Here is a 14,890-nt window from a genome sequence, read left to right as displayed (position 1 = left end):
AGCTGTCGGCCTAATTCTTCTAACACTCTGCTTGTGGTCATATTAGAAAAACAGATTATGCCCCTCGGTGCCACTCACTTATACTTGACATACGTTAATGTTCTATATCTCCATTCTCGGGTCTTGACAACAGTGGACTTTAGGTTGAGGAGGATTAGGGCTCTGGGTGGCCAAGGGGCACAAAAGACCCTGCCCCCTCATTATCTCCTGACCTCCAACCCCAGCCTATATTCACCATTTAGAAAGCAAGCCTGGGCATAGAATTTGCATTGAATGCCACCATTTGTCTGTGTTTTTGCAGCCCCTTAGGAGGTGCAGCAGTTAGAAGACACTTGGAAACCCTTTCCCCTAAAAGTCACTCCCTCTTTAGAGTCTTAATAGGTCATTTCAGGGCCAAGTGAGACCAGCTGTATGGCACTGCCGCCCTTAATCTTGTGGGCCCTCCCCCTCAAATCGGAAGTTGGGAGTCAGAGAAAGGGGTCCATGATAGTTGGTGCTCCATGAGGGGGGTTACAGAGAAGCCATAAGCAAAACGAGGCCAGGATTGTTTCTGGGTTGCTATGGAATCCAGGTTCCCTCCTCCTGGCAGGAAGGGAGGAGCGCCTGAGGTCTTCCTTCTTCCACCAATCCGGAAGACTGTAAAGGCGGAGTTTACTAAAGCCTGGGGAATAGGGCTGTTCTTGGAGGACAAACCAATCATTCCAGCAGCCCGACCTGCCTGTCCAAAGCCCTTTGACCCCACCTTCCATACCCTCTCACCTCAAAATTCAAAAGAGGCTTTTTTTCCTCTTGTGCCTTGTCCTCTTTGGAGACCTGTTGCTTAGCAACCACTAGTGCCTTCTTCCCAATAACTTGCAGGGACTGAGAGATAAAATATCTGTCTATATTCAGTTCCCCTCCCCTGTCTATTTATATTTAATAACCCAAGCCCTGTCTTGGGTTCCCTCAGCACCTGTTTTAGAGGGCTTTTAGAGGGATTAAGATGTAGCCTGAAGAAATAAAGTTATACCCAAGGAAGAACTTACAAACAGGGAAGAGTGGGAGAAGACTAGAGTAGGTAGGTAGGAAAGCTGTGGAATCATATTCTCTTAAATATAGGCTTGGGGGGGAGGTTAGGGGAGTATTTAGAATGTTGGGGGGCGCCTGGGTGGCTCAGTTGATTAAGCTCCTGACTTCGGCTCAGATCATGATCTCACCGTTCATGTGTTCAAGCTTTGTGTCTGGCTCTGTACTGACAGCTCAGAGCCTGGAGCCTGCTTCAGGTTCTCTGTTTCCCTCTCTCTGCCCTTCACCCATTCATACTCTGTCTCTCTCTCAATCAATCAATCAATCATTAAAAAGAAAAAAAAAGATGAAGAAGTTGGAATGCAGGGAGGGGGTATCCACAGGGTTTCCCAAGGGTCTACTCAGGACTTGGAGTGGACCCTAATGGCAACTAACTGGGCTGGTATTTTCCACTCCCCCCACCCCCTGTCTTGCTCTCATTTCCTGACCACTTTCAGTCTAGAGCCCTCTCATATTTCTATATGTGGGAGGCCCATCCCTCTGAGGATGTCCAGTTTCCTAGTGTCTGGATGTTGGTATCCAGGAATGGGAGCTATGTGGATGTATGTATCTCCCAAAGGCCTGGGTATCTCTCAGAGTTTGTCAGTCACAGGGAAGGAGTTCTTCTGAGCTATCTACTAGAAAACCCCAACCTGACCTGGCAGTGGGGGCTATACAGTATCACTAAAAATGAGGAGCAAGGAAGGCCTAAGGATATCCTAGTAGCTGCATGTCAGAATACCTGAGTTTGGGCCCCCTCTCCTTACTCTCCTGTGATCCAAGTTATTCACTTAATCTTTTTTTTTAAATTATTTTTTAAGTTTATTTACCTATTTTGAGAGAGAGCGAGGGAGAGAGAGATTCCCAAGCAGGCTCCATGCTGTCAGCACAGAGCCCGATGTGGGGCTCAAACTCACAAACCTTGAGATCCTGACCTGAGCTGAAACCAAGAGTCGGATACTTAACTGACTGAGCCACCCACCTGCCCCGATTTAATTATTTAAACCCCTTGTTGCTTCATCTATAGATCAAGAATAATAAAGTTCACCTCTGTAGACTTCAGCAGGATCAATTAAAGTGATATGTGAAAGGAAACACTCTGAAAACTGCCAAACTTAAATAAATATTATTTTAAGATCTGACTGCTGGAGAGAGGGAGATACCATTAATCCAGCCCAGTCCTTGGCTTAGGAACACTAGTAGTTTGTTGGCCAGAGAGGTGTGATTCTTTGCCCTGTGGTTATTCGGGTGGGGAGCTATAAATCAAAATCAAACACAGGACTTCTCAGGGAAAGTAGCAGAGTATCCCTGTCATCTTCCCCACCTCCAGTCCCAGCTTCTAACTTCTAGTTCTCCCAGCCGACACCTCACCCTGACCCTCTGCCCTTCTCCCCAGTCAGCACCTTCACCGCCGTCATGCTAGATCACAGACTGTACAATTTCACCCTCCATACCCCCCTTTTCGGCACCTCCTCCAACCCGAGCCTTCTGTGGGAGACAGATGGGGTGTCTGCAATGGAAAAGGCTCTGGGCTCTACGCCGCCTTGGGTGGGCAGCCCCCCCTTCCATCTCCCCAACTACTCCCGCTCCCTACCTAAGACACTCAGATTCACCCCGGGCAGCTTTGAGAGCTGCTGAGGATTCCAACACTCTTCCCTTCTCAGACTCAGCCCCGAAGCAGAGCCAGAATGACATCTTTCTCTGAGACCTAGACCCCAGCCCCTCTTCATGGAAGGCCAACACAAAGGAGGAAATAGGTTAGGAATAGTAGGGCTCCATGGGACCAGTGTGAAGAGGCAGGGAAGGGCCCAGAGTCCCTCACTGAGGACTGGATGGCTGGGGTTTGGGGCTTGAGTTGACAGAGGAGGCTGAGATTAAACGGCTCCTTTGTTCCAGAAATTTAGGGTCCCTGGAGGGAGGACTCAGCTTGGGGAGGGAGGAAAGGGAGCTAACATTACAGAGCACCAACTGTGAGCCAGGCATAATGCCAGAGACTTTCCATACCTGTACTCACAACTAGCAGGTGAGATGTCAGGGTGAATAGGTGTCTCATGAGCTCTCAGCATCTCTCAGCACAATTGACCAACTTCTCCTTTGATTCTATGATTTCACTGCCAGTTCTCCTACACTCTGGCTGCTCTTTCTCGGTCTCCTTTGCAAGCTCATCCTCAACTCCTTGGACTCAGCCAAGTCCCCCGATTATACACTTTCACAGTACTATATATCCTTCTTTCAGAGCACTTAGCACAGTGATTTCACACTTATTTGTGCAGCCATTTGAGTAATAATCCTATTTCCTCCACCAGATGGAAAGTTCCATGAGGACAGTGACCATGTCTGGCTGTATTCACCAGTGTGCTCCCAGTGCCCAGCACAGTGCCTAGCATAAAGCAACTGTTTGGTAATATTTGTGGGATGAATGAATAAATGACAAAAGGACATCCCTCTGGCCTAAACTCAGTTTTTTAGTCACTTCCTCATCCCAGAGTTGATTCATCCCCAATGTGGGGACCAGAGAACAGGGTGCCTGGGAGGTCAGGCCACCTCATTCTCCCTGGGAGGAGAGAAATCCATCAGGACAGAACTAAACCAAGTTCCAGGATATGAAACCCCTACCTTACCAGTGCCTAGACCTGCCTGTATGCTCTCCAGCTTCTCCAGGGATGGAGAGAATTCAAAGTCCCAACAACCTCTCTCCATTTGGGTCCTGAAATCACTCATGAGTTGGAGAGGAGTTTCATCAGAAAAGGGTCCTCTGAAGAAAACCCCTCTTTTCTGCCTTAGCTGAGACTGCAGAGACCATCTGTTGCCACTCTTTTGTTTGTTCCTGTCCCATTCAGAGCAAGGAGACAAGTTTGACCAAGTAGGAGGGATAGATGGTGAGAGCAAGACAATGTGCTTGTTCTTTGAAATATCTGGGGCGATGGTGATGATCCTCAGCCAGGTGATTGGAGCAGAGGAACACAGGAGCCAGCAGCCTTAAGTCCTTTGGTACTTTAGACTCTGGGAAGCAGGGAGTAGACAAAATGACCTCTAGGAGTTGCCCAGCCTGCAGCCCAGGGTCTTTATCTGACCTTTTTACCGCCCTTGCCTTCTGACCTCAAACAAATATGTGAATCTACAGGAAGAAAATGTTAGGCCAGGCTTGGCAGCCCTTCCCCTCCAGAACACTCCCAATTCTAGCCAATTGCCCATCCCAGACCCTCTCTCCCATCCAGCTCAGCATCAATACCCAGTCCTCACAGTGTCTTTGTACCCAGTCCCCTTGTCCTGACAGTGCCCCCTCAACACCCCAGTACCTGGGGTCATGGATCTGGAAGCCACTCTAGGCAGTGTTGCTCTCTCTGACCCCACCTGTTCTCTGGGCCCCTAATGAAGTAGGACAACTCAGGCTCTGGGCCAAGTCCCTGTGTCCTCATCAAAAGCAACATCTGTCTCCTCAAAGAAGATAAGCCTGCAGGGAAGGAGGTGGGACAGGCACAGGGGAAAAACCCCAATCCTGCCTGGGCCCTCACCCCAGATTCCACTGCAGGCCCAGATTGAGGGTGAGGGGGGTCAAGACCGCCACAGAGGCCTACACTCACACATGCTCCTGGACAAGACTTCATGCCTCTGAGCCCCCAAATATGAGGGCCCCTCCCAGGCTCACCCAACTACCTGGGCTGCTGCTGCTGCCAAGCCGGCTTTCTTTTATTCATGCGTTGTTTTATTGCTGGCAAATGCTGCTGCTTGCCGCTGTTAGAGGCGTTCCTGCCAAATCCATCCCAACATCTTGGCCTGGCATCAGGGCAGCATGCTAATGTGGAAATTTAAAGAGCCGCTCGGCTTTAAATCGGAATTTTAAATGAGCAGCAGTGCTCCAGAGGGACCCAGGCAAAATCGAACAGTATCTGATCCACCCTTGCTATTCCCACTCCTGTAGCATCACCCTACTTCCTCTCACCTCTCCCCTTCACTTAGACACTAGATGAGGAAGTGGCGTGGGACACAGCAGGTCAGAGGAATTGATGCAAGTTGGTCATCCCCAGAGCTGGAATCCCTCAATTCAAAACCAAGAAGGAATCCACCAGTTGCTGTCATAGGCGAATGGAGGCAGGGACCTTCAACACAAGGGATCAGGGCTGGATATGGTGAAACTAACATTCATACGCCACTTCCCATTTTACCAGGAAATGAGAAGAGAAGACCCGGAGCAGAAAAGAAGGAAGGTGGAATTCCATGAAGACCCTCACGTGCAGTATACACTTGTGCACGCTGGGATATGTGCATACAGCTGTGCATGCATGTCAGGATGCTTGCTGAAGCCCCCTGGAGCACACGTACACACAGCTCACTTATTACCCATGCATGGAGAAGAATTATTCACATATGCAGGGCAGTCTTCCCACATCCAGACCACTGTCCTAACCAGGTTGGTTTCTGCAAGTTGTTAGCCTGAGCCGTGCCCCGTATTTTCCCATGAATCTTAATGCACCAATGTTCCCTAGCTTCTGGCAGCTACCTTGAGTCAGCCATGGTGGTGACAGAGCACCACAGCAACTCTGCCAGGATAGGGGATGGGGATACTTGCGCTCATCCTGTGCACCTGTCTTGACTACAGTGTGATGCCTTCTCTGGTGGTCATCAGATGACAGGCCTAGATATTGCACTTGGGAGAGCTGCTGGGCATAGCTTTGATTTCAGAGGGAAGAGGAAGCTAATTGGAGGTGAGAGAGCAGAATCCATGCCTGTGACCCCCTTTCCTCCTTACCTATTCCCAGGAGACAGGTGGCCCCTTATTATCAGAAAACATTTACTGTCTCCTCAAGGAGACACTGCTCAGTTTAGCACAGTGCCTCACAATTTTCTGAGCTAGGTTGACGACAGACATAAGAATCTGGATGTGCTGTCCCCATTGGAGGATCCACAGTAACTCTCATGGTAACCTCAGCCTTTTCCATGTTAGACTGCCAGGCGAAGGGATGCTTCCTGACCTTCCCCAGGAATCCCCCTCCCTCAAAGAAGCCAGCTTCTTCACGGACTGGTGTGGCTGCCAGCCAGCAGGCTTGGGGCAGGCCTGGGGCATTCAGCTGGCACCTGCCCACCAGATCCCCAAGGAGCACTCTCCCCCCAACTCCATAGCCCCATTCAGATGGCTCCTGGACTACAGGGAAACAGAGCTGGAACATCCCTCCCCGCCCTTTCCACCATAACCTGCTCCAAGATCCTCCACCCAGACTAGGTGTACTAAAGACCCACTGTGTACTTTTTCCAGGCAGAACCAAATACTTAATACAGTAGGGGTTGTTCGGGGGCTGAGTAAGACCTTTAGGGGAGAGCCTTGGGCTGGAATTACAGGAGAAGTTGCTGAGGTCAACAGATGGATGAGGAAGAACTCCATGAGAATGACATAGGACAGGGGGACACAAAGGGAGGAGGCTAAGTGAATCTGCCTCTCTCATCTAATTAGCAACATGCAAATAATATGCAAATCGCCCCCTTTGTTTAGAGACCACTGGGCTTGTGTTTTTTGCGCAACTGACTCAGCCACTCAGGTGCCCCCTTGGGCTTGTGTTTTTTGGATGTGTTCTACAGAGGGACCACCAGGCAGCATCTCTGAGACCCTCAGACGTGGAACACTCAAGGGAGAGGCTCAAGAGAGAGGCCAGAGTGCAGCCATCTTGTTGTAGTTTATCCCCTCCAACTCACTCTCTATGGGCCTCAATTTCCCTATGTGTGAAATGGCAGGACTGTACTGGATGGTGTCTAAGGCTTAGGGTCAGTCTAATGTTCTCCGATTTGGAGCCCAGTGCAGCACGTGGTAGAGGGGTTGATTCCATTCTGGGTTGGAAGCTACTTGGCCCTCTTGCCCCTGCCAACCACCTCAGCAGTTCTTTCATGCCATCCCCCACAACCCCATGCACCTGCCTCCCAAACATGGACAGTCTCCTGAAGGCAATGTTCTTTCCTACTCCTTTACCCACAGTTTCCTCTGCTTGGAATGCCTTCCTGTTTTAGCCCCTCACCTGGCTAACTCCTTCCCTAACTCCTACAGCTTTAGCTACCTTTCTCTTCCACCTTCTGGGCATCCCTATGCACTGGTTAGTTCTCTCATTTCCCGTTGGACTGTGAACTCTCAGAGGGAAGGTACTGGAATCTCCATTGGGGTTTCTGGGTGGCTCTGTTGGTTAAGCTTAAGCATCCAACTCGATTTCGGCTCAGGTCGTGATCTTGTGGTTTGAGAAATTGAGCCCTGAGTCAGCGTGAAGCCTGCTTGGGATTCCCTTTCTCCCACCCCCCCCCCCTCCCCTGCTCATCCCGTCTCTCTCTCTCAAAATAAATAAAAGAAAGAAAAGCTGGAATCTCCATTGTAAATGTATTAGAACAAAGTACCACAACCTTGGTTGCTTAAAACAAAAACAAAACAAAACAAAAACTCAGAAATTTATTCACTCATACTTCTGGAAGCCAGTAGTTCAACATCAGTTTCACTGGGCCCAAATCAAGGTGATGGCAGGACTGTACACTCTCTCTGGAGGCCCTAAGGGAGAATCTATTCTTTGAGCTTCTAGTGGTCTTGGGCATTTATTTGCCTGTGACTGCATCACTCCCAATTTCTTCCTCTGCCTTCACATCACCTTTTACTCCTCTCTGTGTATAATCTTCCTCTGCCTCTCTCTTATAAGGACACTTGTGGTGGCATTTTGAGCCCACCCAGATGATCCAGAATAATCTCTGCATCTCAAGATTCTTTTTTTTTTTTAATGTTTATTTATTTGAGAAAGAGTGCAGGCCGAGAAAACATGAGTGGGGGAGGGGCAGAGAGGGGAGACAGAATCCTAAGCAGGCACCACACTGTCAGTGCAGAGCCTGACTCAGGGCTCAAACTCATGAACCATGAGATCACGACCTGAGCCAGTCGGACACTTAACTGACTGAGCAACCCAGGTGCCCCTCTGCATCTCAGATTCTTAACTTAATTACATCGACAAAGATCTTTCTTTCCAGATAAGGTAATAACATTTACAGATTGCAGGGATTAAGAGGTAGATACATCTTTGGGAGCCATTATCAGACTATCAAAATAAACAGAGACATCTTTAAAGTTACCATTTGTTAAGCGTCTACCATGTGCTAGACATCATACATACATTTTTCTCGATGCATTTAAATCTTGAAATAGCCCTGAAAGGTAGATACTAATGCCTCTGCTTTACAGAGGAGGAAACTGAATGGGGCTCAGGGAGATTGAATCACCTGACCAAGCTCACATAGCTGAGAACTGGCAGAGCCAGGATTTGAAATCAGATGAGTCTGACTATAAAGTCAGCATGATATTTGCCTTCCCAAAGGTCTCTGGCACAAATTTCTTACCTGAATGGATGTGCAGAAAGAGAAAAAGATAGGTTGACAAGAGAAGGGAAGATGAAACCCAGTCTTCCTATTGATATTGACTTGGGCTTTCTTTTGCCAAAGCCCCTTCCCACCCCTTTAATCCTCCCCCATCACTCCTGACCCCTTGTTTCGGAAGCCTGGAATCTCCACACACACCCCTGCCCCAGTTTGCAGCCCCCTGCCAACTACTGCCCAGAAGGGTGGTACAGTGCCTAGACTTCAGGCAGGAGACATCAAATTGCAGAACCAGAGGGACCTCTGGAGGTCATCCCTTCTAGCTGTCTCTCCTTACATAGAAGTCTGTCATGCAGACAGTGTTGGTCTAGTGGGCAGCAGAAGGGAGAAGTAGCCATCTCTGCCTCCAGCTACGCTTTCTCCTCACTTCTTACATGATTTGTATTGGGAAGTCCTCACTCAGGTCTAACCTTCCAGACATCATGCTGTAATGAAAGCTGGCCAGAGTCAAAAGTCCTAGATTGTCCGAAACATAAAATCAAATTTTGGAAAAGTTCCTTTACCACTCTAGACCTCTGATTCTTCATCTTTTTTTTTTTTTTTAATGTTTACTTACTTATTTTGAGAGAGACCGCGTGCAAGTAGGGGAGGAGCGGAGAGAGCAAGAGAGAGAGAGAGATCCCAAGCAGGCTCTGCACTGAGACCGATGAGGGGCTCAATGTCACTAATCATGAGATTATGACCTGAGCAGAAGTCCAGAGTCGAGGCTTAACCGATTGAGCCACCCAGGCATCCCTGATTCTTCATATTTAAAATAGAATGGGGGGGGGCGGGGCGAGGGCGCCTGAGTGGCTCAGTCGGTTGAGCATCCGACTTCCTGCTCAGGTCATGATCTCACAGTTTGTGGGTTTGAGCCCGCGTCGGGCTGTGTGCTGACAACTCAGAGCCTGGAGCCTGTTTCAGATTCTGTGTCTCCCTCTCTCTCTGATCCTCCCCCGCTCACGCTCCCTCGCTCTCTCTCAGAAATAAAACATTTTTTTAAAACAATTTTTAATGAAAAAGGNCGGGTGTCGGGTAATAGCACAGTCCAGGAACGAACTATCTAACCCACGGCCTAGAACAAAGCAGGTGCTGCAGGATTATTTTGTAATAGCCTCTCAGCCCTCCAGCCTAAACCCCTCATCCTGGGTAGTGCAGGGTTTTGCTCACCTCAGCCAGTCTGGTCTGCCTTGCGCGCTAGACTGTGAACTCCTCTTGGCAGGACTTTGTTCATTTTTTTAATCACAGCCCGTTCTCCTCCCCAGTGTTAGCCCGTGCTTGGGCACGTAGGCTTAATCTACATTTGATAAATGAAGGCGTAAGGCTATGAGTTGGACCCTCAAGTCCCGAGAGGCACAGGGCCTGACTCCCACCACTAACTCTCTGGGCACGACCCTTTCCCCTGAGGTCCAGGAGGCGGCAGCGGTGAGGAAAGGGGGCGCTGCAGCTTTAAGATTCCTCTCGGGCGTCCCGGTTGCCAAGGCGCTGTTGCCAAGGACCTGCGCGGAGCTGCGTCCGGCCTCCGCGCAGGCCCCGGGTCCCCTCAGCCGCCGCCGCCGCCGCCGCCGCCGCTGTCGCCGCTGCCGGGCCGTGCCGGGCTCGGCTCCTCCGAACCGTCTGGCGGACTTGGCACTGGCCCCGGCTCCTCAGTGCCCCCGCGGTGCGTGGCAGGCTGCGGCTTCATTATCCTGATTGATTCCTCCTGCTCCTCGACACCGTGGGGGCCCCGACCAGGGAAGGGGGGCCGAGGCGGCATCTGCGGACCCCTTCCCCGGCCGTCACCCCCAGCAGCTCCTCAGGCTGCCGGCCCCTCGGTGCCCCGCTGCGGCTCGCCGGACAGGGCAAGGAGGAAGGGCAGGGGCAGCCTTTGCCCTCCTGGTGGGCGGGGAGAGCTCCAAGGCGGTGCGGGAGCTGTGTCCGATCTGGTTCAGTGCTACCGCCCAAGGCACCCGCCCTGGGCCATGAACGCTGCGGGTCTAGGGGCCTGCCCTCAGCAAAGGTTTTGCACCCTAACCGAAAAGAGTATGGAGGGTTTGGGATGGGGAGGGAGCACAGTGATGGACTGAGAACTTCAGAATAAGCCTTGGCAAAATGGGAAAGGTGACATCTTCAAGGAGCATTGATCACGTAGGCCAAGCCCTGGTGACTAGAGTCTTATCCCGGGCCTCCCTAGGCGCCTAAAATCCAGTTCTCAGGGCAAGCAGGGACAGGATCTGCCCAAACGACACCGGACATAGCAAGGATCTGAGCTCAAAGGAAGGCCCCGGGCCTCTAAGTTAGAGAACCTGCGCCCAAATCTAGCAGAGGGTGGTCTGGCCGCAAAATGGTGTCTCCCTATATCAGGTGTTGAGTTGAGGCCTCAGTGGAAAGAGCACCTCGGGGGCCAGGCCTGAGACCGGAGGGTCTTCCTAGTCTTGTCACTTGGTTTGTTACCTGGGCAAGTAACTTTACCTTTTTTTTTAAGCCTTGGTTTATTAATCTGTAAAATGGGGTTAAGACCTCCCTAACAGTTATCAGTGGCTAAATGGGATAATATCAATATCCTGTTGATGGCAGGACTCTTAAGTTCTCTGGCAAGGAAGAGAAAGGGAGATGAGGGGCTGGCTTTCATCCCTGCTGCTGTGTTGGATGAATCCCTCCCCTCTTCCTTGAAGGAGGTAAGTTTCCTCCATATACTTAAATCTCTTCTTATCTGGAAGATGACATGGAAACTTCCAATCAGATCTGTTTCCTTGCCAGGGTAAAAGGGCAAAACTGCTGTCCACCTCACTGGCCTGGCATGAATTTATTTATTTGTTATTTATTTATTTTTGAGAGAGAGACAGCACAAGCAGGGGAGGGTCAGAGAGAGAGGGAGATACAGAATCTGAAACAGGCTCCAGGCTTTAAGCTAGCTGTCAGCATAGAGTCCGACGCGGGGCTTGAACCCACGAACTGCGAACCCACGAACCATGAGATCATGACCTGAGTCGAAGTTGGACACTTAGCCAACTGAGCCTCCCAGGTGCCCCATGATTTAATTTCTAAATTCACATCAGACACTTCACCACTCCCATCCCTCTTTGGGTGGGGCCTCTCTTCCTACAAGAACTGACAGTCTCCCTCTAGCGCCTCAGAGCTGTCCTAAGGGCCAGACCTGGGAAATTTCTTCTGTAGCCTTGCCCCTTTTGGCTAACCCCAATCTTTAGCTCTCCACAGCCCTGGGGAAGAGGGAGCTGGTGGAGAATTTGAAGCCAGCTTTTCTCCAGAGCTGTGGCAATCGTTGTATTTGTGAACATGATCTGGGCCATTCTGGCAACTCAGTGTCTATCTCTGGGTCTGTTTCCTTATCTATAAGTTCATGAATTTATTCTTCCAACCCACATTTCCTGGGTGACCACACTGGGGCAGCATGGTGCACCCAGAAGGTAGAAATGTGGGAATAACACAGAGTGAGTGGGAAGAACTCCACTCAGAAGCAGCTGATCTTCTGAGAGGAAAACAGATAGATACACATAGCAGGCTCTCCACTAGTACAAGGGTATTTGCTTCAGGAGGACTTCCAAAATTCTAGAACTTTCCACAGTGTCATGATACTTTCTCCCTCCTTCCTGAACAGAGCAGACTCTTGCCTTGTACTCTTCACCAGAGGCTGATTGCTTTCCTATGGGAAAAGACAGAACTAAAATTTGAGTCTGGAGCTTTTGTTCATTCTGTTTTGTTGGAATTATCTATTTTTGTAACAATCACGCATTACTTTTATATTCAAGATAAAAACACAAAAGCATTTCCAGTTTGGGGAAAAAGATGTCAGGGGGGATTGTTGGGTTTTTTTCCCCCCTCTGGTGACCAGAAGGAGGTCATCACATGTATCTAAACATGCCAGGCTGCCTGGGGCCCTTGATCAGTGTGACCCTGGGAGAGGCTGCCTCAGTCTACCCACCTACCCCTGGCTGGCCTGTTCCATCCTCTGCGCCTGTAGTCCTGGGCTCCACGTCCTATTAATACAAACCACGTGGGATCCTTGCTGTGGAGTCTCTAGGCAGAAAAGGGAGCCACAGCCGCCTAGTGGCTGCCAGGGAGGCTGGCAGGAAGGGGCATCTCCACCAGGCGTCTCCTGGGAAACAGCAAGCTCCCCAGAGAAAGGACATTTGGAAATAAAATTTCTGCTGCTGTGTGTTTGTATGTGTGTTGGGGCAGGAGAGGGAGTTAAGAAACCTCACCAGCCCCCTCTGCTTATCTCTCTTCAGGGAAAGCCTCTTTCAGTAGCTCTCCAGACTCCCTCCCAAAACTCCAGCCCATTCCCCAGAAACCGCATAGGCTCTGCTGGGAGTGGACAAGGGACCTAGAAAATGTCCCTTCAGATTCATGATGTGGGTGGAGAAGAGCCCTGGACTGAGAGCCAGAGCCCCACATCCTCGGCTGCCCTGCATTGCCCTGCGGCCCGGGTCAATCAGGCCCCCTTTCTTAGTCCTGCATTCCTCTGTTAAATGAGGGTACTGAATGGTGTTTCCGCATTATTCTTCATCTTCACATGGTGTTCCTCCACAAGGCTCAAGAATACAATCAGAGCATTCTAGGCTGTTATTTCTGGCACTTGGAGCAAATACCTGATAGGAGTTAATAATTCCTTATATGACCTTGACTGGTCACTTAAACCATCAGATCCCTTCACCTGTACATTCACTCATTCAGGTTATTTATGGGTGCTTATTGAGAATGAAGTCTATGCTGAGAAGGTGAGACTGCCCTGATATACATGAAAGAGGCCCTCAGTCCCCCATGCTGTCCTCTGTGCCAGAGGTGCATGCCACATTCCTTCCATGATGACTCCCTTCACATGGAGCTTGAGGGCTCTGGAAGTTTCTCTTCCCTTAGTGCCTAAAGCCAACCTGAGGGAGAAGCTGTGGTATCCCCCCCAAGGAATAGAGATAGCGATGATGTCCCTGTCCCCCTCCCCACTCTCACACCTACCTGGTTCCCTTTGCCATCCCTGGCTCTTGAGTGACAGGCCCCACTCCCAGGTCACTCCACCCCTTCCTGGTAAAATATGGGATTATCAAACTGGGGACAGGCACCCTTTGGAAACCATAGGAGAGGTCAGAGATGCTGAGTAAAAGCAAGTGGCTCTCTCGCAGCTGGGGTGCCCCTCCTCCTGGCCTCACTTCCTAGACCTCCTCTTCCTCCAGAGACCCAGGCAGGGTGGAAGGTGCTGCGATCTCCACACAGGAGACAGCCCCTACAACTTTAGTAGGAAACAGAGGAGCTCGAGGAAGGAAGAAGGCTGGGGGCCCTGCAGAGACCCAGGGGGCCAAGGCCTCCTTTGATGTCCTCTTAGGAGAAGACATTGGCTCTCACAGACCTGACTGACCTTGTGGCTTTTCAGCCCAGGTCTGCCTGGGAACCAGGCATTGGAGGTAGGAGAGAAAAGGGAAGAAGGGGGGTGGGTGGGAAGGGAAGTGGGGAAGTAGAAGTATCAGGGAGGCAGAGTGTTGATCCAGATTCTGTCACCTTTATTGGGTACCTACTGTGTGCCTGGCAGTGGGCTCTGTTCCCCCTTTACCTAGATTATTTTGTCTAGTCCTCACTTGAACCCTATGCCAGTGTTATTATCCTGCTCTGACAGAGAAGGAAACTGAGACTCAGAGGCATTATGTAACTTGCCCAAGGTCACACAGCTTGTCAGGAATGAAGCCAGGATCCCAGCCCAGGTCTGTTGGCCTCCAGTGGGTTCTCTCTGCTGCCAGAAAGTCCTCCTCCTGGAAAGCAGGTCTGGAGTTGGGGTTTTCAGTCAGAGCTCATCAGGATCCCCAGAGGTAAATCTATTGTCATCTGCCCTCCTCCTCCTCACCCATCTGCCAAGCAAGTCGCAGGTGAACCCCCCGCCAAGGCCCCTGCCCTAGCCCCAGGTGCTAGCTCAGCTTTGCCTGGCTCCAGGCCTCTCTCTGGTGCCCCCAAGGTGGCTCTGAGGTCACCCCACACCCCAATGCCTTTCTTTCATTCTGCATTTCCAGATCTCAGAATACATAGGAAAACGCAGGAAGAGAGAGGAGGTCACTTGAAGGTTGGAAGTAGGGGCTCTGGTCTCGGGCAAAAGATTGGGGGGCCTAGTTATCTCTTTTGATTCAAATGAACCCTTTCCCTAACTCCCACCCCTCACCCCCAGAGACAGCCAGAGCTTTGCTTAGTTAATGAAATACAAAAGAAGGAATCAGGGGGTGGGGGTGGCTCGAGTGCTGGAAAGCAAGGGAGAGAGGAAAAGTTGGGTCTCTTCCAAAGAGTTAATGTTCCACAGTATGATCGATTAGGTGTCAGATGTAATTTCAAACCAATACAAGATGAATGGCATAATTTTCCCTCTCTCATTTTAGACAGAATTAAGAATCCATTAGCTAACACAAATTTTTGGCAAGTTTAATAGGAGCTCAAATCTACATTCGGAGGAAATGCTCCCCAAAGCCTGTTTGAAGCATTTACTCCTCAGGCCCATGGCCTCCAG

At 50.4% G+C, this 14,890-nt stretch overlaps 1 protein-coding gene across 6 annotated transcripts in view; it reads left to right on the top strand.

Moving 5' to 3' along the window:
- The window catches only part of CDK12 (cyclin dependent kinase 12), a 94,444-nt gene that overhangs the window by 73,419 nt on the left and 6,135 nt on the right, over positions 1–14,890 (top strand). For 3 of the 6 annotated variants that reach the window (XR_013338842.1, XR_013338841.1, XR_013338837.1), the window contains one exon: positions 5,214–5,333. The exons of 1 other annotated variant lie outside the window; for it this stretch is intronic. The gene's annotated coding sequence lies outside the window, so the exon portion shown is untranslated. Of the gene's footprint in view, positions 1–3,350; positions 3,569–5,213; positions 5,334–14,890 lie in introns of those variants that run through there. 2 more of the 6 variants (XR_013338839.1, XR_013338838.1) reach the window with 1 other exon arrangement.

Source organism: Crocuta crocuta, unplaced genomic scaffold (assembly GCF_008692635.1).
Source record: "Crocuta crocuta isolate KB4526 unplaced genomic scaffold, BGI_CrCroc_1.0 scaffold68, whole genome shotgun sequence".
In the NCBI taxonomy this organism is placed as follows: Eukaryota; Metazoa; Chordata; class Mammalia; order Carnivora; family Hyaenidae; genus Crocuta; species Crocuta crocuta.
This window is presented reverse-complemented; position numbering and strand designations above follow the sequence as displayed.